Source organism: Ochotona curzoniae, unplaced genomic scaffold (assembly GCF_017591425.1).
Source record: "Ochotona curzoniae isolate NIBS_2020 unplaced genomic scaffold, NIBS_Ocur_1.0 scaffold_4953, whole genome shotgun sequence".
NCBI lineage: Eukaryota > Metazoa > Chordata > Mammalia > Lagomorpha > Ochotonidae > Ochotona > Ochotona curzoniae.
Window position 1 is genome coordinate 3,588,988 of NW_024467127.1, and position 21,607 is coordinate 3,610,594.

The following is a 21,607-nucleotide window of genomic DNA, read 5'->3' on the forward strand; positions in this document are numbered from 1 at the left end:
TTCTCAGCAGGAACTTTCGGCACTACCTATGGGCTTTCTGCCTACCCTTGGGCTGTCTAGGCTAACATTCCCAACACTCCATTGTAAATACAGTGCCGCTGGTCTTACCTGGCTGCTTCCTGTTGAATAGGGCGACAACGAAGAGGAAGTAGGGTTATGGAGGACCTGATTGAATAAAAAAAAATATGGGGGTGGTCTGCACAGGCAGAGCAATGGGGACATGGAAAATTTCCCAGTGGAGGAATATCTGAGTTATTGTGACTCAGGATGCCTCCCAAATCTGATCTGTTGTTCTTGTTTTCTTTGCTGCATTGTCCATGGGATGTGACCCCATTGACCATATCCTGGACTACACCACTGTCGCTATGGCTGGAAGGTGGGAGCAAGTTTCAGCTGATGGTGGGACCCGGGCATGTGCATATTAAACCCCATCTGGATCTTCCTGTCCAGTAATTGATTCCCTAATTTGGGCACCTGCTAGAAATTCATAACAGTTGACTGAAAGAGGAAAACAACACAAAAGAGGAATTGGTGCTGGAGGCAGGGCGATTAATTGAGCCATGCTGAGTGATGAGGCAGGGGCTGGCCAACAGAGAATTGGCCCTGGAGATCCCAGACATCCTGGAAGATAACCCTGAATGAGGATCACGGCATGATACTGAGTTTCCGCAGTGCCACACAGCTGTTTGGAATAATAACATTTGTCAAGAGGGGTTAGACACATGCCCTCAGTATTCCATAGGTTCCAATGTCCTAATGGAGAATAGCCAGCTGCAATGAAGAGGAAAAGGTTATCTGTTGTCGGGAAGAGGATCAAGAGAGGGGTGAGACAGTCGGGAGTGTGGTGGGTCACAAGGAAGTGACAGACCACTCATGCTTGGTATGAATAAAACATCAGAGGCAAGTAACATGATACCAGGAAGTGTGACCACAGGTGTCTGACAGCTGAAGGTATGGGCAGGATCACCAAGTGAGGTGCGGTCCACCAAGGTTGAAGGGAGAGTGGATGAAGGGCTTTGAGAAGTGCTGAGTCACCAGGCTAGAGAGGAGAGGTGTTGGATCTGATGGGGTGGTAGCAGCCAGGTTTGGAAGACAGTGGAAGATGTGTGTTCTTGCAGAAGGTTTTACGTGCTGGTTTTCGTCTGGTTGATGTCTCTGCAGCTGGTGAGTAGGCAACTTAGGCTTAAGGGCTCCTTAAGGAAAAACAGTGGAACAGATTGGGCAGGAGGAGTTTGTTGCTGAGTGAGGCATTGGGGATGGGAGTTCCTTTGGTGGTATGGACTCCCTTCAAAGAGAGGGAAGTCAGGTGACTGTAGAGGCCGGTCCAGCAAGCCTACCTTAGGTAAGAGATAGGAGTCAAGGATCTGCAGGCAAGAGGGAGAGGTTGGGGGGTGGGGGCGAGGGGACTGGAAGAAGTGAGGCAGGGTTAAGGGGAGGAGACCCACGGATTCTTTGAGCTGAGTTTGGGCAGAGTTCCCTTTGCGGTGGTAACAGCCTGGTTATGGAGGAATGTGAGGCTCCTAGATCTGCAAAAAAAACTGGGTAATGGTTTGGTTAGAAAAAAAAAATTATATTTGAGTGTGTATTACACAGAAATGGAGGGAGGGTTTACTTATCAAATGTCCTTTTGGAACGATGGCTCGGAGGGTTGGTCCTGAGCAGCTTCTTGGAGGTGCCTCTGCGGTGGAGCATGGATCATCATGGCAGATGCTGAACTTCTGCGCATGCTCGGCATTCCAGCCATTCTTGGATGGAGTGTCCACTCGACTTTGGCAGGCTACTGGTGTCACTTCCACTCAGCCCCAATACCCTAGCCTTTTGTCATATGGCATTAGTGGGGAGGTTTAGGCTGGAACATGCATGAGAAACTGGTTAAGACCGTGTACTCAGGCCTTGAGAAATAGTCAGGGTATAAAAAGAACAAACAAAAATAACATGCGTGGTTGTGTGATGCATAGTGCCTATGTTCTGTTGGAGACAATCTGGCCTTTTCCTAGTCCTGTGCTCTTTCCCTCCCTCTGCTCATGGGGACTCTGGCTGCTAGCAGGTGCTAGGGTGATTGTTTTGGCCTTTCTGAGTTCAGCAGGAGCAAAGTAAGAGCCTATGGTAAAGCCAGGGCTCTAGTAGACAGTGGTGTTCAAGGCTACAGTGGCAGCTAGTAAAAACTGTTTCTGAGGTTTTACACAAATGGGCACTGGAGCTTCAAGTCTGGGTGCACCCAGGAAAATTCCATTATTATCCAAATGCAGAAGTTGGCCAGGTGCATGTGAGACCCAAGACTATTTCTCTCTTGATGTGGGTTACTAGAAACTCTGGGGAGACATTCCATTGACTTCCATTACCTGGCTGGACAGAGAGGAGAGCTGGTCTGAAAAGGAGACTGGTACAGAACAGTTGGTGTCTCTGGGTGAAATATACAACTTTTCCTGTGACGTTACTGCACTAGGCCATCCCTCCGTAGTTATGAGTTCTTTGGGAGCTGGGCAGAGCAAAGGGCTTTGTGGCTTGTGGTCTACCATGGTTCTGACCCAGGAATTCTTTGACCCCCAGGACAGCTTCGTTTCTAGGGGCCTGGCTCTTGGCAGAGCTGACAGGATTCTTTGAAAACCACTTCTGTCATTGGCAGCTGATTGCCCTATCTTCTAGCTTCCCACATTAGAAGCAGGTGCTATTTGGGGCTGTCCTTAAAGGGTCTGTTTGAGCATAGGTTAATGGGCCTCCTGCTGCCTGGCTAACTGCTCTTCTCTGGACCTGTGCTAAAGTGGGCCACAGAGGCAGCCTTGGGATGTTAGCCAATTTTATCTGTAAATTTCTTAACGGACTGAGCTAGAATTTTCTCCGAACAGTTTTAAGGTGATGCTCCTGAGAAGATAAGCAGGCTCCTTGGTCTGACACATTAACCATCCATTTAAGTTCTGGAAACTGAAGTGTGCAGCCTGTGTCGCTCAGCATGAGAGAGAGAAAAAAGAGAGAAAGGAGTGAAGAAAGGAGTTGGAAACACCAGATGAATTACATGACATTGTCAACTGAAAAACCATCAAATAAAAGCCCTAGGAAACATTTAGCAAAGGTCTGATGTCCACTACAAATTTGAAACAAGAGCACAGGTTTATGATTAACCTAAATTGTACATTAGAAAAAGCAATCACACCAATGATAAATATTTAGAAAATGCTAAAGACAATTTTTGAAGACAAGGATGAATTGCATTGCACATAAATTATGCAAGATACATTCTCAAAACATTTTTTATGACTTCCCACCCCTTCTGCAACATGTTTTAACCTGGAAGTATTGTGTAAAACAGTTAGGAAGAGCAAGTGGGTTTATGCTGTGCTTTGGAATAATGCGGCAATGGATTAGAACAACTCTATACCAGATTATCTTGCTGTATAAATGTTAAACCAAGTTTGGCAAGTAACAGGATTTTGCCTTTTTTTCTTTTAAATAGATGTTAATCAGTCGACAAGAGCGCAATAAAATTCAAATCAGCTGCTGCAGCTATAGAAGCAAGAAAACAGAAAGGAAACATGGGAGAGCTGCTGGGTGCGGGGATGGGGTGTGCGGGGATGGGGTGGGAGGGAGGGAGGGCCAGAGAGTTTAGGCCCTGGGGTAGATGTGTGGGAGGAAGGGGCCTTATTGGGGTCAAGTCAGAAGGACCTAAGAAGGAGAGCAGAATAGGCAGAGGTCGAATATGGAGAAAGGCAAGATGGCAGACGGTGTCCTGTCACATGGAGGAGAAAGGGAAGGTGGCTGACAGGGTTTGTTCACAGGAAGTGGAGTGGAGGGGACCTGGGAACAGGGTGTACATGCAGGAGGTGAAGGATATGGAGGAGGAAGGCTTTGAGAGAGAGAGAGAGAGAGTGTGTGTGTGTAGAGGGGTGGGCAGGGGAAAACGCGGAGGGCGAGGGGTCAGAGAGATCCTCAGGTGAGGGCAGGAACCTTACTTGCAGCCATGGTGGCAAGGATCCTTCCCATGGTGGGGAACAAGGGAAACAAAAGGAAGAATAGAAGTAGGAGGAATGGGGAGAGGGGGACAGGATTAGGAGGAATAAGGGAGGAGTGGGAGCAGATTTCAAAGGCCTGGAAATATGGAACTTGACACTGCTTGCCATGATAGTGAAAGAAATTGCCCAAATCTGCTAGGAAATTAAAGTGAAAAAGTGTTTTCCATCTGCAATTTAGCAGTGCCTGTCCTGTACACCACAGCTAGCCCTAATGCGAGGGAGGTGCCCCCACCTGGGATTTCACACTAGATGGGAATCTGGTTCCCAGAGGAAGCGTGACATGTGCACAATTTAGAAGGTCGGTAGGAGTTTGGAGAGGGCCTTTTGGAACACGAGAAGCTGGGTAGAGTCTTACCTCGTGGTCTGTTGCCCTGTGATAGGCAAGGTCAGCGGAGGTCAGCAGTCCAGAAAGGGCAACGCAAGTGGCCAGTCCTCAGGCAAGAAGAGGAAAGAGTAGGGGATTCAAACCAAGCAAGGGAACCCTCGCACCACTTCCCAGCCAAGACTTCAAATTTTAGATAAAAACCACACCAAAATAGTGGTGGAGCTACTGAGACCAGAATGACCAGAATGATAGTAAAATCAAGCATTTTGTTTGTTTCTTTGTTCTGTTATGTTCTGTTTTTTTTTTTAGATCTTATTTATTTATTCTTATTGAAAAGTCGTCAGATATGCAAAGATGAGGAAAGACAGAGAGGAAGATCTTCTGTCCAATGATTCACTCCCTGTGCAGCCTCAATGGTCAGAGATGTGCTGATCTAAAACCAGGAGCCTGGAGCCCCATCTGGGTCTCCCACGTGGGTGCAGAGTCCCAAGGTTATCCTCAACTGCTTTCCTAGCCACAAGCAGGGAGCTGGACAGGAGGTGGGGCCGCAGGGATTAGAACCCTCACCCATATGGGATCCTGGTGAGTGCAATATGAGAACCTTATCTGATAAGCCACTGAACAAGGCCCAAAATCAAGCTTTTATTGGGGTTTGCTCCCAGGTGCTATTCACTGGTTCACAAGGTTGCAGGACTCTGGAGTCACAGCCAGATTGGGCTATGCGTTCCGTAAGTAGTTGTGATGGAGTGACTTGAGATACAGATATGTGTTTCCTTCTGATTATTCAGCTTCATTTAAATAAGTCTGGGGTGGCAATTGTCCACACGAACTTTTGGCATCACCTGAGGGCTCTCTGCCTGTCCCTGGGCCCTCTAGTCTAGCAAGGATCAACAGTAGACAGAGGAAAAAACGCCTGAGGTTGGTCCAGGCTAAGCAACTAGTTGATGGAGTCATTCTGAGGATTTTGTCACTGTTCAGTGCCCTCCTCTGTAAAGACAAAGCTAAACCTGCATAATTTCAAGAGATTTTCTCTGGTTCAAAAGCCTTGGTAGACTTTGGTGTATGGCTAAGTCACTAACAAACAGCACTAGGCTTATATGAACAGCTAGCTGTGTGTAAGAATTGCGATGGTTTCTATCGCCTAGGATATGTTTTTACTTTTGTGGGGATGCGGTGCTGGAGGCAGTGTCCTTTAATGTTGTAACAGACAACAGGAAAAATGGCCGTGAAGCAAAGTGTTGTTGATGTGGAGGATCATAAATGACATATGCATGAGGATTTGCATTTGATACCCGTCTGGTTTTACAACTATCTTAGTGAGAAGACATTCAATAGGACTTCTTCGATAGGTTGAATATATTTTACCATCCCAATCCATCATTCTTGGAAAACAGCCCTTAGAGACATGCATGTGATCTGTGACATTCGAAAGTGAATGAAGCAGCCCTGCTGGTTTGTACCTGCTCTTCAATGTCTTTGGCTGAGCCCTGGTTCCTTCACTGCTCCTCCTCCTTCATGAGACACAGAGGGGCCTCTGCACACACATTGTAGGGGCTGAGTGATTGACTTACAGCACATGCACACCCAGTCAGAAGCCAGAGATGCTGCAGGGGCTCAGAGTGAAATGGAAGCTCCCTGAAGGCCTGTTTGAGCAGCTGGAGCAGATGCTTCCATCTACAGCCCTGTGTTCCAGGAGACAATGATCGGTCTCTTGGCGGCTGCCCACCCACACAGGGAGGACTTCCTTGAGCCTTTAACCTGATCCCCCACATCTCCTTTCCCACTTTGGTCACCTCTGCGGCACATCCCACTGTTCAGGCTTTCCCTATGACACCAATTCTTGGGCAGGGTTTGTGGCTGAGATCAAGATTTCCCAAAGTAAAGTTCTTGAGTATAATGGCTTTCAGTGGTAGCAATTTCAAGCAGCAATTCACATATAGCTTCATGTTCTCTTTATGCACTTTGTGTTTGAAAAAGGGCCTTTTAAGATATCTTCTCATTCCATCTTTTAGAGAATCCTATGGCTAAATACAGCAGAGATGCTTTTTGTATTGCAGACAACAGAAATAGAGCTTAATGCACTTGAATGAATCACTTGGAGTCACTGAGTGAAACGAAGAAATCGATCTAAGACAGAGATCTCCTAGCTCTAATCCTCTGGATAATATCCAGACTCGGGCCTGGTGCTGTAGTCTAGTGGGTAAAGGCCTTACCTTGAATTCCCCAGCATCCAAAATGTGCATTGGTTCGTGTCCTCCTGACCCTGCTTCCCCTCCAGCTCCCTGCGTTTGGCCTGAATAGGCAGTGGAAGATGTCCTGAAGCCTCGGGACCCTGCAGTTGTGTGTGGGAGATCTGGAAGAATCTCCTGGCTCCTACCTTCAGATCATGGCCATTGTCGTCATTGGAGAGGGGGGTGTGGATCAGCAGATGGAAGATTTTCCTCTCTGTCTTTCCTCCTTTCTGTAAATCTGACCTTCCAATAAAAATTAAATGAATAAAAAAATCCACTTTTCCAGGTTGCCCCAAGTCATCAGACAAAAGGAAACAAGGCTAGTTAATTTCTCCTGTTGTTTAACTTACAGGAGCGTGTCTAACACAAGATGAAGCTTGGCATTTAGACTGACCGATGGGACAGAGCATTAATTTCCAATGCCTAGTACAGTGTGATAAGTTGTCAAACTTACTCTCAGTTTAGGTTGGTTACTCATTTCATGTAGCGATGTGTGTGTGTGTGAGAGAGAGCGAGAAAGAGAGAGAGAGAGAAACAGACTATCTGCTTTGAGACTGGGGCATCATTTCTCCTCTCTGATTTGAAATCTTTCCATTCTTATCAGTATTAGGAAGAAGAAAAAGTAAAAGTCAGACATATCCTGCAAAGACACTATTAGCTGCCTAGGGAGTGTGGAGGAAAAGTCCTGAACCGTAATCACTCCCAAAGCCTGGACATCTTGCCTAACCTTCCCATTTGCATAGACTGTCCTCAATGCATGTTCCAAATTCCAATGTTGAACTGCAGAGACTGACATGCAAGGCAGGCACCTTCCACAGGTGGAGGTATGCACAGCGGGCTTGCCTCAAGGCCAAGGCCATGTGCTCCACAAATTTAGTACTCACTAAGACCAGGACTTTGTGGAGGGGAGTAGCACCTGGAGCTGGTGGGAAACAAAAGTTGACTTGCTGGAAGTCTGGAGTGCTAAGAACCAACATTAATGGCTGGAGTGTTGACCTTGGGTTAAAATAATAATAATAAAAATAGCAACCCATGCATACTTCCTACCAGTTGATCTGTCTACTTGTTTGCATTTTCTTCTTAGTCTGGAGTTCTAGTGCTTATTAAACTCAAATATTTCTGCAGATCATTTTCAAGGACAAATATTTGTTCCCAAGCCTAGTAATTTGGCTTATGGCCATCTGGGGAGTAAACCAGTGGGTGGGAAAGCTCTCTATCTGCAAATCTAATTGTCAATGAATAAATAAGTATGTATTTTTTAAAAAATCTGTTCTCATGAATAGAATTGAACCAATGAGACCCCTTCTATTTTGGCTACTCCATCGTCATTATAATGATTGATACTTTATGACTATTATAATAAAAGAAGAAAGATCAATCCCCATACTTAAATGAGTTAACTGAAAATATCTACAGGGGAACAATGCAACATGCTTAAAATAATCAGTAGTTGCACAACAGATATCCCACAGTGCAAAAACTAAGGGAATAAACCAAGATCCTACACTCAAAAATGTCATCAGTCACACACACATATATTAAACATTTAAGAATTGCACAAGCACCTTGGGCACACCAGCAGGTAGTTGTGGAAGGATTTTGGCTCTAAGATAGTGTAAAGAAGATTCTAGGCTGGGAGATACTGTAACTACCTCTGATCATTGATTTGGACTTGGATTCCTTGTGGTGATTGTTGACAGGATGTGCATTTATGTGTGTGTGTGTGGCGGGGAGGGCTTGTGTGTTCCTGAGGGATTCATCCTGCTGGATTCATCAGGCACCCCTTGATGATGTGAAGAAAGAGCCAAGTGCCGGGGATGCATTTTTGTCTAATTCAAATCCTCACACAGCAGCAGAGAAACAAATGCAAGCTTTCACACCAGAGTGAGGCAATGCTGTCTTCCCTCTCATGTGTTCCTGATACCAGAACCTAAGCACCTAAGTTATGCTTTTCCAAGTGTACCAATCACTGCTGTGATGGCTGTGCCATTCATGTTTTTGAAAAGAAAGCTATTACTATTTTTCTTTTGGAAAGGCGTAGAGATAGGTTCACTCCTCAAATGGCCACAGTGGTCAGGGTGGAGCCAGCCCAAAACCAGCAGCCAGGAGCTTCTTCTGAGTCTTCCAGGCAGGTGTGTGAGCCCAAATCTTTGGGTCATCCTCTCTCACTTTCCCAGGCCACAAGCAGGGCGCTTGAAGGAAAGTGGAACAATTGGGACATGAACCACTGATTATACGGGATGCTGTCAGTTAAAATTAGAGGACTAATCAGTTGGACCAATGCAGCAGCCCCTTAAAATGCTTTTTAAAAATATTTATCTTTGGGCAAAATGCAAGCTCTACCTTTCCAATTTATTTTTAAAACACACTAAACCTAATGAATGAAAACATAATACTTATGTTAAAATGAGTGGCACATTTCAAGTTCATTTTGAATGAAGTGTGTCTATATAAATGAAGGAAGTCATTTGACATTGTCTGGCAGATCAGTTGGGTACAAACTGGAAACTGGGACAAAGCAGCATTGCTTTTTCATTGACTGATCAAATCCATCTCTCCTTTTTTTGTCTTTCACTCATTTACTCAACATTACATCCTTTCAACTGTTCTTTATGGAAGACTTGTAGTAAGCCCAATCTTTTGCTATGTCCAAGTCCTTGAGCCCCTGGCAACCTCATAAGAGATGTAAGCTCCTGGCTTTGACCTGAGTCAGCCCCATCTGTTGGAGTTATTTGAACAGTGAATGAGTGCATAGATAATATCTATCTCCCTCTTCTTCCCTCCCTCCTTTCGCTTTTCATTTTTCAAATTAAGCTTATAGTATTTTTATTATATTTTCCATTTCAAATAAATATGTTTGTGAGAAAAAAAGACAGTCTGAAAGCAGCGTATTTCAAGTGAATAGAACTTTATTGACTGACAGTTCAAGAGTCTGCAAAATCCAATATCAAGTTGTACACCGCTGCTCACGGTCTCCTCGTTAGTTTATCATTTGTGTAAATGTGAAGAGATGAAGAAGGAGTTAGTTTAGTTCATTAACTAAAACTCTTTTATCAGAGTATAAAAACCACCTGAAAGATTGACCTCTCATGCCCTACTCACCTCTATGTGATCCTGTCTCTAACACCATCGCCAAATAAATCAAATTGCAATATGCGTTTTGAAAGGGAGGAAAAATTTCATTCCCAGCATGAAGGTGTATGTGCTTTTATGCATGTCCAAGTGGATCATCCTGGGTTCTATGTTGAGGCTGTATTTCTGCCCTTGCCCTCAAACTTGCCAAATTTAGATCTCATCACAGAAGTCTTGCAGAAGGGGCTGTGTCACATTTCAGGATGTTTAAACAGAATGATTTCTCATAGAAATTCTAGATTCAAGACTACACAGACTCTCGGACTATTCTCTATTGTTCTGTAGAACGGAAATGAGCTATTAGAATGAGTATCATTTCCAAATGTATTCACACAAGTAAGAGAACACCATTGTAAACTGTATTATTTTTCTAGAAGCAATTGTTGTATGGGTCCGTGGGGACTGAAGATGTAAGAATGTTTAGACAGTGCACCTCCGTCATGAATAGTCTGTCTTCCCATAGAATAAATTTAGTGACAGCATTTTCGAGCTTCTCTTGCAGACTTGCAATGCTGAAAGAATGGATGAAAAATAAATCTAGCTTTTTTAAATTTAGCAACCTAGCAAGAATTCTTTTTTTTGGGGGGGGGGCTATGACTATGGGTGACTTATATGACCTTTTTAGGTTTGTCTTCTCTGTGAGAGGAAGCTTCGCCTGTCCTTCAGTGTCCCATGGGGGAGAAGGTGCAATGGTACTTGTTCCTCTGTGTTCCTAGCAGTCGGTAATTGGATGAGGGCAGTGTGTGTCGTGACTTCTCCCTTCACAGAATAGGTCCCACTAACAGAATTGGGTCTCTCTCTCTCCTATCATTTTAGACAACTGTGTTGACCCTTGAGCAGCTGTGCTCTCTTCAATGGCCTTTACCAGCTCCTCTGATCTCACTGGGACTTCCAGCGCAGCACAGCTCAGCAGGAGAGTTGGTAAGCACGGGCACTGAAATCCCAAAGCACATATTTGTATAAGGAAAGAAGAGAATATTCACTTTTTTCCCACTAAAAACTTAGAATCCCAATTTAAAATCATGTATATTTTTATTTATTTAATTTATATGAATGGTAAAAAGAAATGCGAACACGTGCACAGAGGAAAAAAATTAGTGTTTACTCCTCAAATGCCTGTCATAAACAGGACTGAGCTGGGTCAAGGCTTACCCTCAGGTGAGAGGAGCACACAGGAAGGAGTCATCACCCAGTACCTTGTGTCATGTGAAATTCATGGTGTATTAGCCACGAAGCAAAATTCTGGGCCCCCAAATTTCCTTTTCACACTTTTTAAAATTTTGTGAGAATTAGTTCGGTTGGGGTGTTCCACTTTTGATCCAGCTCCCTGCTAACACACCTGGGAAAGCAGCAGAAAATGGCCTAAGTGCTTGGACTGCTGCATCCACATTGGAGGCCTCAGTGAATTTGCTGCCTACTTGCACTGGTCCCAGTCAACTCTGATCATTGATACCATTTGCTGAATAAAACAAGGAGTGAAAGATATCACTTTCTGTTTCTGCCTCCTTCTGTGTTACTTTGCCTTTCAAAAAAATAAATTAAATTAAAAAATCTTTGAGAAAAGTAAGGTGATTTATTTTTATATTTTCTGGAAAACCACCAGCTAAAAAATTATTATGCAGATACTATAATAAGAATGTTAACTAAAATGTTCCACTAAGAAATTAAATTTTTTGATTTGGAAATATACAAAATACTTTTACTTACAGATTTCTCTGCTCTCCTGCCCCATTTCCAAGCAGCTTAGAGTCTTAAAAGTATGTTAGGTTTTGCAATTCTTTGATGTAGATCATAAACAGTCTGACTCACATTGATTGTTCGTTCATTGGTTACATCACAATATCTTATTGCATGAGATACAGGCTGTTTGGCGTTAGAATAATATTACAGTTTACAGGTACTGTTTTTCGGATTGACATCATTTCATCTTAAATTAAGGCAAACATGTGGTATCTAACCTTTTGGGATTTATCCAAAACACCTGTTACACAAGAAACCAACATGCACCTCTATATTCATAGCAGCACAATCAGTGATTGCAAAAACTTGGAAGCAACCGAAATGCCCATCAACAGAAGACTGGATAAGAAAGTTATGGTTCATTTACTCCATGGAATACTAATCAGCTATTTAAAAAAATGCAGTTTTTCTTTTCGTGGCCAAATGGGCCCAACTGGAAACCATTATGCTAGAGAAATAAATTGCTTTTTAAAGAAAAAAAAATAAGCATTGATTTGCAAAGAGAGAGTTCTTTCATGTGTTAAATCACTTCCAAAATAACCACAACAGGCAAGGATAGGGAATCTGTAATCTAGGAACTCCGGCCAAATCTCACATACGGGGGAACTGAAGTACATAAGCCATTATCCATGGCTTCCTACAGAGCACCTCAGCATGAAACTGATCAGAAGTAGAGTATTGGCTCAGTACTGGAACTCGGATCTGACATGAGTGTGTCCCAAGTAGCAGCTTAACCTACAGAGGCACAGCACCTGTATCCCCACTGCACGTCACCTATAGTGCAGTTTAGACCTCACAGATCTGTACTTACAATATGCATTATCACCTTTCACCTTCAGTAGGGTTCCTGAGACTCAGTGAAGTTACAAACTTTGCCAAATAACTCAAAAAGGAAAATGCTTAAATTAGAAAGTAAGTCAGCTGACTAAATGCCATGCTTATAACTGTGTTATATAAATGTAAAAAAAAGGATTCACTTTTTTTCTTTTTTAATAATTTTTTATTGATTACATTGCATTATGTGTCACTGTCTCATAGGCTCTGGGATTCCCCCCACCCCTCCACATGCCTTACCCCCATGGTGGATTCCTCCACCTTGTTGCAGTATTACATTTCAAATTCAGCCAAGATTCTTTCATTGCAAGCATAGAGTCCAGCATCTTGTTGTCCAGATAAATTCAATGGTTTCTTGGGGAGACCATCTCTGGTCTGAAAGCAGAGCTGGCAGAATATCATCTCGATCAATTAAAAGCTACAACATAACATCAAGATCAATTTACAACATTATGGAATTATTTGACATGGTATTGAGTAACCAATATGTTAAAAAAATGCAAGTTCTTAACCACATCCTGTGACCACTTCATTGACATTTCAATTTTAGTTTATACACAGAACTGGCTGCTATAAACCTTAAAATGGCTATAGGCTACTATTCAGCTGTCTTGTGACTATTTTCATTTTAGCATTCAGCAGTTTATAGTGCTGAAGCTTAATTTTGCTGAATTTGGCAGATTTTCAGATAGTCTAAACTGGCTTATAACTAACAAGGCATATGTCAACAGTTGAAGTGCAGAACAGTTTTAGGAAGAAACAGTGCAATCTGTTGCAGTTTGGTTCAGGCAAGCCTTGGGCAATACAGGGAGTCAGTGAGGGAGTGGGGATAGCTTCCCAGAGAAGGCAGTTTCTTCTTGGTCAGATGTTTCTCTGGAGGAGGGGAGAGCTCTAGTTGGTGGGAGGCACTGGCATATGGGGTGTTAATGCAGTCGCTGCAGGGGAGCCCTGAAACCATCTGCAACAGAATCAGACCCAACCCAATGCCACTCTCAACATGTCTTTGTGATATACAAAACCCTCTCCTAGTGAGATTCCTGCTAAATTCATCTTATACTGCTGGAATTGAGCTCAGTCATAGAAGTTAGGGCTGGGTGATGCATAACAGGTTGGTATTAGCTATGTATGTATGTATGTATGTATCTATCCATATTTTAATGGGAACGTCATATATACAGATAGAAGTAGATGCAGACATAAGGATCTTCAGTCCGCTGATTCACTCCCCAAGTAACCACAATTGCTAGAGCTGAACCTGTTCAAATCCAGAAATCAGGAGCCTCTTCTGTCTCCCTCATGGGTGATGGGTCCTAAGGACTGGGGCCATCCTCTTCTGTTCTTGTAGGCCACAAGCCAGGAGCAAGATGGGACTTAGAGAAACTGGGACATGAACCAGAGCCCATACGGGATCCTGGCCCATGCAAGGTGAGGACTTTAGCTTCTATGCTACTGCGTAGGTTCTGGCCTTCCTCTTCACCTCCCACAACTCACCTGCACTACTGGGTCACTTTGTCAACAAACCTTTGCACTCAAATTTTAGTTTCATAAAACTCAAACTGAGTCAGACACAGCATACTCTGCTACAATTACTGGATCTCCTTGTGACGTAAATGCTCCCCTTCCTTGCCTGGAACCTGTGTAGGAGCTCTGGACAGTGCCAGGGTGAAGCATTTGGCTCTCCAATATCTTCTCAGGAGCAAAATGAAGGTGCCCAGTTCTTCATTCTGTGACTTCTCTCCTCCAGAGGTCACTGTCAGATGCAGATCTGTTGCATACGACTGTGGGGGAAATAAGGGGAGAGGCAGAAGTAGAGACCCCATAGTATTCCAAACATGTTGTAGATGTCATTGCTACCCATCTGTGCACTGTGTCATGTTAAATATTTATAGCATTTCCTCTCCTGCTTTACTCATTATAGTTATCAGATGACTTTGTCCAAGAAAAATCTCAAACTTTATCTTGGAGAGAAACCAACCAGGTTAATGATTAAAGATACAATGAGGGGCCGGTGAGGTGGCCTAGTGGCCAAGGTCCTTGCCATGCATATGCTGGGTCCCATATGGGCATCAGTTCATGTCCTGACAGCCTTACTTCCCATCCAGCTTCCTGCTTGTGGCCTGGGAAGGCAGTCAAGGATGGCCCAAAGCCCTGGGACCCTGCACCTATGTGGGAGACCCAGAAGAGGCTCCTTGCCCCTGGCTTTGAATTATCTCAGATCTGTCTGCTGTGGTCAATTAGAAAAGATCTTCCTTTTTATCTTTCCTCATCTCTGAATATCTGACCTTAAAATAAATAAGACAGTGTGAGTCATTCCAGCTAGTTTCCTGGAATTTTCCCAAATATGCTTTCAGCATGACAAGTTCTAAGACAAATGAATGTATGAGACTCACACACTAAGCATTGTATTTTTAGTTGTTTTCCTGGCCAGACTGTGTTCAAAAAACAGATTAGGTATGCAAATGCCATGGTATGAAATGCCATCTATTTTATCTCTAATAAGTCTTATTCTAAATGGATAATCTTTCATACACAGATTTTAATTAGAAAATCTTGCACTTATTTTACCTCCAATAAGTCTTATTATTTTGTCTTATCATTATATTATAAATATTTATTATAGAATTATATATTATACAAATATATAATGATTACATTACTATTATAAATGTATTTTATTATAGTCAAGGCATTAAATGCCATCTATTTTACCTTTCTAAGTAGATATCCTTATATATATATATGTGTGTGTGTTTGAAATTATTATAGAGAGTGGGAAAGTAAAAATTTTTTGTCTGTAGATTCAATGGCAAAGTAGTCACAATGTTGGGGCCTGGCCAGGCCAAAATCAGGAGCCAGCAGCCAGCAGCCAGCAGCCAGCAGCCAGCAGCCAGCAGTTTCATCTCAGTCTCCCATCTGGGTGGCAGGTGCCTAAGCAGTTGGGCCATCTTCTGCTGCCTTCTAAGGCATATCAGCAGGGAGTTGGATTGTGAAGCTGGAAGTGGAGCTGGGGAACATCAACTGACATCCATCTGGGATTCCAGTATGGGGCAGCAGTCTAACCTATCACACTACCAGGTCTCATGTTTCTGTATGTGTGGATTAGTTAACTAATGAATTGCAACTGAATCAGAAATTTTTTAATTTATGCTAGAATGGTATGTTCATTGCAGAAGATAGAATTGCAGAAGGATAAAAATATAATTTCACTAAACAGAGGCAGAAACTCAACTTAGATCTCCAATGTGGGTGAAGTGGCCAAAATGTCTGGGCCATCTTCCGTGGCTTTCCCAGGGTCCTTTGAAGGAGGAGGATGGAAAATGGAACAGCGCATGCTAACCTAACAGACAATGAATTAACTCACCTCAACACAAAGCCAATTTCATAATTCTGCCCATTTTTCAACTAAGAAGTTTGATGGGTGTTTGGTTCAGGGTTCAGAGAGTATTTGGGATACCCATGTCCAATTCTGGAAGGATCTGGGTTTGAGTCCCTGCTCTGCTGCCCTTGCTAATGTGCATCCTGTGAATCTGCAGATGAGGACTTATGTCTGATTCTCACCATCCATGTGGAATGCCATGTGGAGTTGCTAACTGGTGTGGGTGTTTGGGGAGTGGACAGCAGAAGGGTGATATTTGCCACTCTCCCTATTTCATGACATGTAAACAAAAAAAGGAATTAATACAAAATAGAAAAAAGAAGCTTTGTGCAATGTAGAACAGGAGAAATTGAGTAGAAAAACAATGAGCAAGCTCAGAATAGCTTTGGGTTTCCCAGAATATAAAATCTTGATATTATTGAGAAGCTAGATGGGTGAAAAGCGATGCAAAACAGTGAACTTGTTGATGAAAACACTGTTGTTGCACAAAAATGAAATTTTATTCCTGATACCTCAGGATTGCTCTCCTAATATCTCCTCTTTACAAATTATTTCACTAATGACTAGCATTCTAGAAGCTTAACGCACAATTATGTTGAAAACAACTGAATTGCCCTTACTATTCTAGGGACCAAGTGTCTAGAAGACATTCTGACTCTTAATTCCTTCAAAGAAATAGTGGGTATAATGTTTACATCTTAGGATATTGTGTATTTATGAAAATAGACTAAGCTTCAGCAACAGATTCTTATTTTCAATGATTTAAATAAGATACATATGTGATTTTTAATTCCTCCTCCACACCCTCACCAAAGACACTGAAGGGATCCAGGGTAATTCCATGCTGAGACCCTGCCATTTTCCCGGGATTTTCCATCATCCACACCCCTCACTCTTGGCAAGGGAGACAACTAGGGAAGAGACCACTGGCCTCAGCATTCCACGTTTACTCACTCTCTGTTTTGGTGCAAAGTTTGGCCACATAGCCACACATATGTTACTGTGGAAAGCTGGGAATTGCCTTTACACCACACACCTGCTGCTATACAATCTCCACAGCAGGCAGAGGGAAGGTTCTTAGTGAATCACAGCAGTATCTGTCACCGCATTCCTGTGTCTCGTTCTCTCACACACATACACACATGCACACACCACTCAATAAAGTCCACTGTCCAGCCATGAAATCATTTCAATTATGTAAGAGGAGGAGAAAAGCCTTTACCAGACAGAAGCTACCAAAGAGAAGCTGTGTACTAGGGATACATAAACCACACCCTATGTCCTCCTCCTCCTGTCTCTACCTGTCATGATTTGTTCAAGGGAGACTATAGTGGGGGCCATAACCTAGAAATGGACTCAGTTTCCAGCAAAGTAGATGGGAATGCCACTAACATGACTAGCAGTGGCAGAGTTTGAATGAAATGGAATTTATTGATTTACTTCTCTAAATGAAAAACTCAATACACTCCCAAAATGAAGTCCCAAACAAGGTAATCAGTAAAGCATTTGGTTTCCAGCTGTGCCTCCATGGTGTAGGAAAGTCTACTCTAACCCCAGTGAGACATCAGAAATTCATTCAACACTGTGTTCAGAAGCAATGATTTCCTCATATTCAGTGAAATGTAGAAGGAACAATTGAGCCAAATATACCAAAACAAATTTGGGCTCTATCTCCTTCTGAGGTATGCAGTTTGTTTTGGTATTCAGTGGTCATCTGCTGAATAAGTAATGTATGAACCAATAACATCGCTAAGCGCTGAAGCCAGTATTCTTCCACCTTTGTGTGCACAAGAAAATGCATCACAGTGCATGGTTGGAAGACAAGGAGAGCAGAGAAAAGAGGAAGGCAGAAAAAGAAAAGAAAGAAACCTAAAGGAAGAAAGGAAGGAGATAACTGAGAGAAAAGCAAGACTTGCTTTGTGTATCTATAATTTAGGCTGAAATTGTGAAGAATATAGAAAGCGAGATGATGCAAAGAAGGAAGGAAATAAAGATGGAGGAAAAAATACCCCTGCTAAGCATTTATATGATAGAAACTGTAGTGGCTAAGGGAGAAGTGGCAAGTTATATGGGGTATGATCTTACTAATGTGTTTTTTGCCAAGGTAGGAATTGCAATGTAGTAGAGGAAGAAAAAAAGGCAGGGATATACCAAGGGACCAATGACAAAGGCATTGAAAGCGGGGGCCACCGTTTCTTTGTTGACACTTGAACCTTGTAACAACATAAGGGATTATTCCCACTCTTTCTGTGTGTCTCTGCTTTCACTCAGGAATTGGTGGTTGGTCCCCAGCTGACTCCAATGCCCAACAGTGGCTCCAGGTGGACCTGGGAAACCAAGTGGAGATTACAGCAGTGGCAACGCAGGGAAGATATGGAAGCTCTGACTGGGTGATGAACTACAGCCTGATGTTCAGTGACACAGTGCACAGCTGGCAGCAGTACAGGCAAGAAGACGGCATTTGGGTAAGAAGTCTTCTCTCTGTCAGTGTAAAAACTGGAAGTGTTGATGGTAAGCAGTGAATGTTTATGTCATCTGATGATGCACACGTTGCAATTAACTCAGCAACTCTGATAGGCATCTCCAGAAGTAATTAGACACATGTAAGTACTATCTCCAGCCCTGTTCATTCCCCAGGAAGCTAGGATGTCTCCTGAAAAAAATATGTGTTTTCTTCCCTGAAAACCGGGGTAATTTGTGGAATGAGTCTCAGTTCTCTCATCCACACAATCTGAAAAAAATTCAAGAAGTTCTTACCATGTTCATTAACAAGTAAGCATTAGGTTTCAAGTTCATGATCTATGAACTCTTTTAAGGATTATGGTACACCACTAAGTCACTTAAAGAGATTGTATGTGTTTATTTATTGATTTAGTTGCTTGTTTAATTAAATGTCAGATAGTTTAAATATGTTGCCACAGCCCAACCACTTCAATTATGTCAGTTGAACAGAGTTTCCTAGTTTGTGAATCCTGGCATGGGAAAGAAACCACCTGGAAGGGTTAAAATATTATAACTCTCTGTGATGACTCTTGAAGATTGTTGCTTGATTGCCCAGCCATTTTTTGTTTTGCCACTGCTATTGTTGTTAAGATTGCTTTATCATTTATAGTCATTTGTGTTTCATTATGAATTTTAGCATTTTATTTTTCACTTCAAGAAGAATGTTGTGATACTGGTTTAGATGTTGATCACTGAATCTTGATTGGTGTCACATTGATTCTGTAAATTACTTTTGTTAAAATACAGAATCTGATGATATTAAATATTTCCAACAAATCAATTTGGAAGATTTTTCCCCCTATTTTTTGCATCTTCTTCTATTCATTTCTGAAGTGTTTCATACTTTTCATAATGGAGCTCCCTCAAATACTTGGCCAGATTTATTTCGATATATTTTAATTTATTTATAGTGATTGTGAAGGGGACTGATCTTACAAGTTGTTTCTAACTCTTTGATTGCCTTTTCATGCCTAAAGTGTCTGGCTAAAGCTTTAGAACTACCTTTAAAGAATGGTGAAAGTGATCATTTAAAATGTTGAATTATGCTATCAGCGTAGATAATCTTCTGTTTCGGAGTGAAGATTTTTCCAAGTTGTGACCAAATCCTTCCTTTTCTCATTCCTCCCCTTCCCCCACACCAAGCTCCCAAGGCTTCCTTTGTATTATCCAGTGGGAAAAGGAAACAAGACAGAAAATTCACCTGGCTTCTTTGGGGAAAAATATTTTAGATCAACTATTATTTTTCTTCTTAGAAGAGAGAGAAAGAAGAAGGGAAAGAAGGGAAAGAAGGGAAAGAAGGGAAAGAAAGGAAAGAAAGAAAGAGAGAAAGAAAGAAAGAAAGAAAGAAAGAAAGAAAGAAAGAAAGAAAGAAAGAAAGAAAGAAAGAAAGAAAAAGAAAGAAAGAAAGAAAGAAAAAGAAAGAAAGAAAGAAAGAAAGAAAGAAAGAAAGAAAGAAAGAAAGAAAGAAAGAAAGAAAGAAAGAAAGAAAAGAGATTTTAGGATATAGCTCCATAGTCTCTGGGGTTCCCCCTCTGTGAACCTACCCCCTGCTAATTTCCTCTATATGATTACAATAGCACAGTCCTACAAAAACAGTCATAATTCCATCATTGTGCTATTTAAATGTTTCCTGACTTTTCAGATATGGACAGTGGCAGAGTCTACCATCCTATTATTGTCAAGACATGTTGAAAAATTTTATTGGGAGTCCATCTTTGATTTGGAAACAGAGATGCACACCGCAGTGCCTCTCCCATCTCAATATATCAGTCTCCATTATACTGTTCCTCTAGATGGCTATATTTTACATCTGTTGACCTTGTGTTTTTGCATGAAGGTTGCCTTAATTCAAAGAGAATATATAATATTTGTCCTTTTGGCATTGACTTATTTCAGTGAGAATAAGCATCTCTTATTTGGACCATTGGGTTGCAAATAGTAAAATTTCATTTTTTAAGTGGTTGAGTAGCATTCCATGGAGTAGATGTACCAGCATTTCTTCATTCACTCCTCTTCTGATGAGCATCTGAGTTGTTTCCATGTCTTTGTTATTATACATTGTGCTGCTGTAAATATAGGAGTACAGGTGACATTCTCATATGCAAATTTCTTTTCCTTTTAATATCTTTCCAGCAGTGGGATAGCTGGGTCATACTGTAGATCAATTTGCAGTTCTTTTAGTACTCCACATACTGATTTCCATAGTGTTTGTACTACCAACGGTGAAGGACGGTGCCTTTCTGCCTTCATCCACGCTGGCAGATGCTGTCAGTAGAGTTTTGAATGTAGGCCAATCTCACCAGAGTTTGGTGGAACCTCATTGTGCTTTTCATTTGCATTTTCTGATCGCCACGGAGACTGCACATTTTTCATAGGTCTATTAGCAGTAAGAGTGGATAACTCAATCTTTAGAATATTGCTACTGCCATATTTATTCTAGGTTTCTGGTGTTGCTAGGCACTAATATCTTTGGTTTTTCTTCATTTTAATAATAGGCTTTGATGGTCTGTTCATTTTTTTATCTCCATCTTATATCCCCAAATATTTTTTTTTGTTTGTTTTCAGATGTTTGTTTGCATTGGGGAATGAGCAGTGGATAGAACATATTTCTTTCTGTCTTTCCTTCTTACTGAAAATCAAACTTTCTAATAAAAATGAAAAGTAAGGAAACAAAGAAACAAACAAAATCCTTAGGCTGTTTTACAAATGCATCAGAACAGTGGGTAAAACAGGCTTGTCACTTTCACCAGACTGTGCTCTGGATGAGATTGCCCACCTGAAAGGCACAGCAACAAATGAGAAAGCAATGTAACGAGTGAGAGTGGAAGTGAGCAAAGAAGAGAAGGAGAGAGATCCAGCCTCTTATTTACTCCACAAGTTTCCCCTCAACAGGCAGGACACGGCCACACCAGAAATCCATGCCTGTCCTTCTTTTGAGTGACAGGCAAAACCTGGATCACTACTTCTCACTGTGTTAGCAGACAGCAGGATGCAAGGCAAAGTAGGCGGGACTTGAATTGGAGCTCTAATATGGATGGGGTGATACATCTTTAATTGTGACTTATCTCTGCCAACACATAACCTATCCCCATCCCTAGTAACTTTAATGTAAAATCCTGTCTTCCTAAGCTTGCAATCCCAGTGCTTACACTTATTTATTTATTTTCACCATCAACTCTGTTGTTAAGTATCAACTGGCTAACCTAGTGGACAAGTGCATAGCTAGGTGCAGGCCTTGGGATTCATCCATCATCCCTAACTCTAGCATCCTAGGATGGGGCTCTAAAATGCTTCTCAGGAACTCAAATATGATCAACACAAAACCACAAACAGCCTGTCCCTTAGACACAACATCAAAGCCCCTTTTGTATCAACATAGATAGATAAACATGTTGGCCTGTCACTGTGATCAATCAGAGAAATGCTGTGGACAATTTTCAAAAACTGATGGAGGCTCAGA

General features: G+C 42.0%; 1 pseudogene; it reads left to right on the plus strand.

The window, feature by feature from the left end:
- Positions 1-1,635: 1,635 nt before the first annotated feature.
- The window catches only part of LOC121150355, a 198,377-nt pseudogene continuing 178,405 nt past the window's right edge, over positions 1,636-21,607 (plus strand).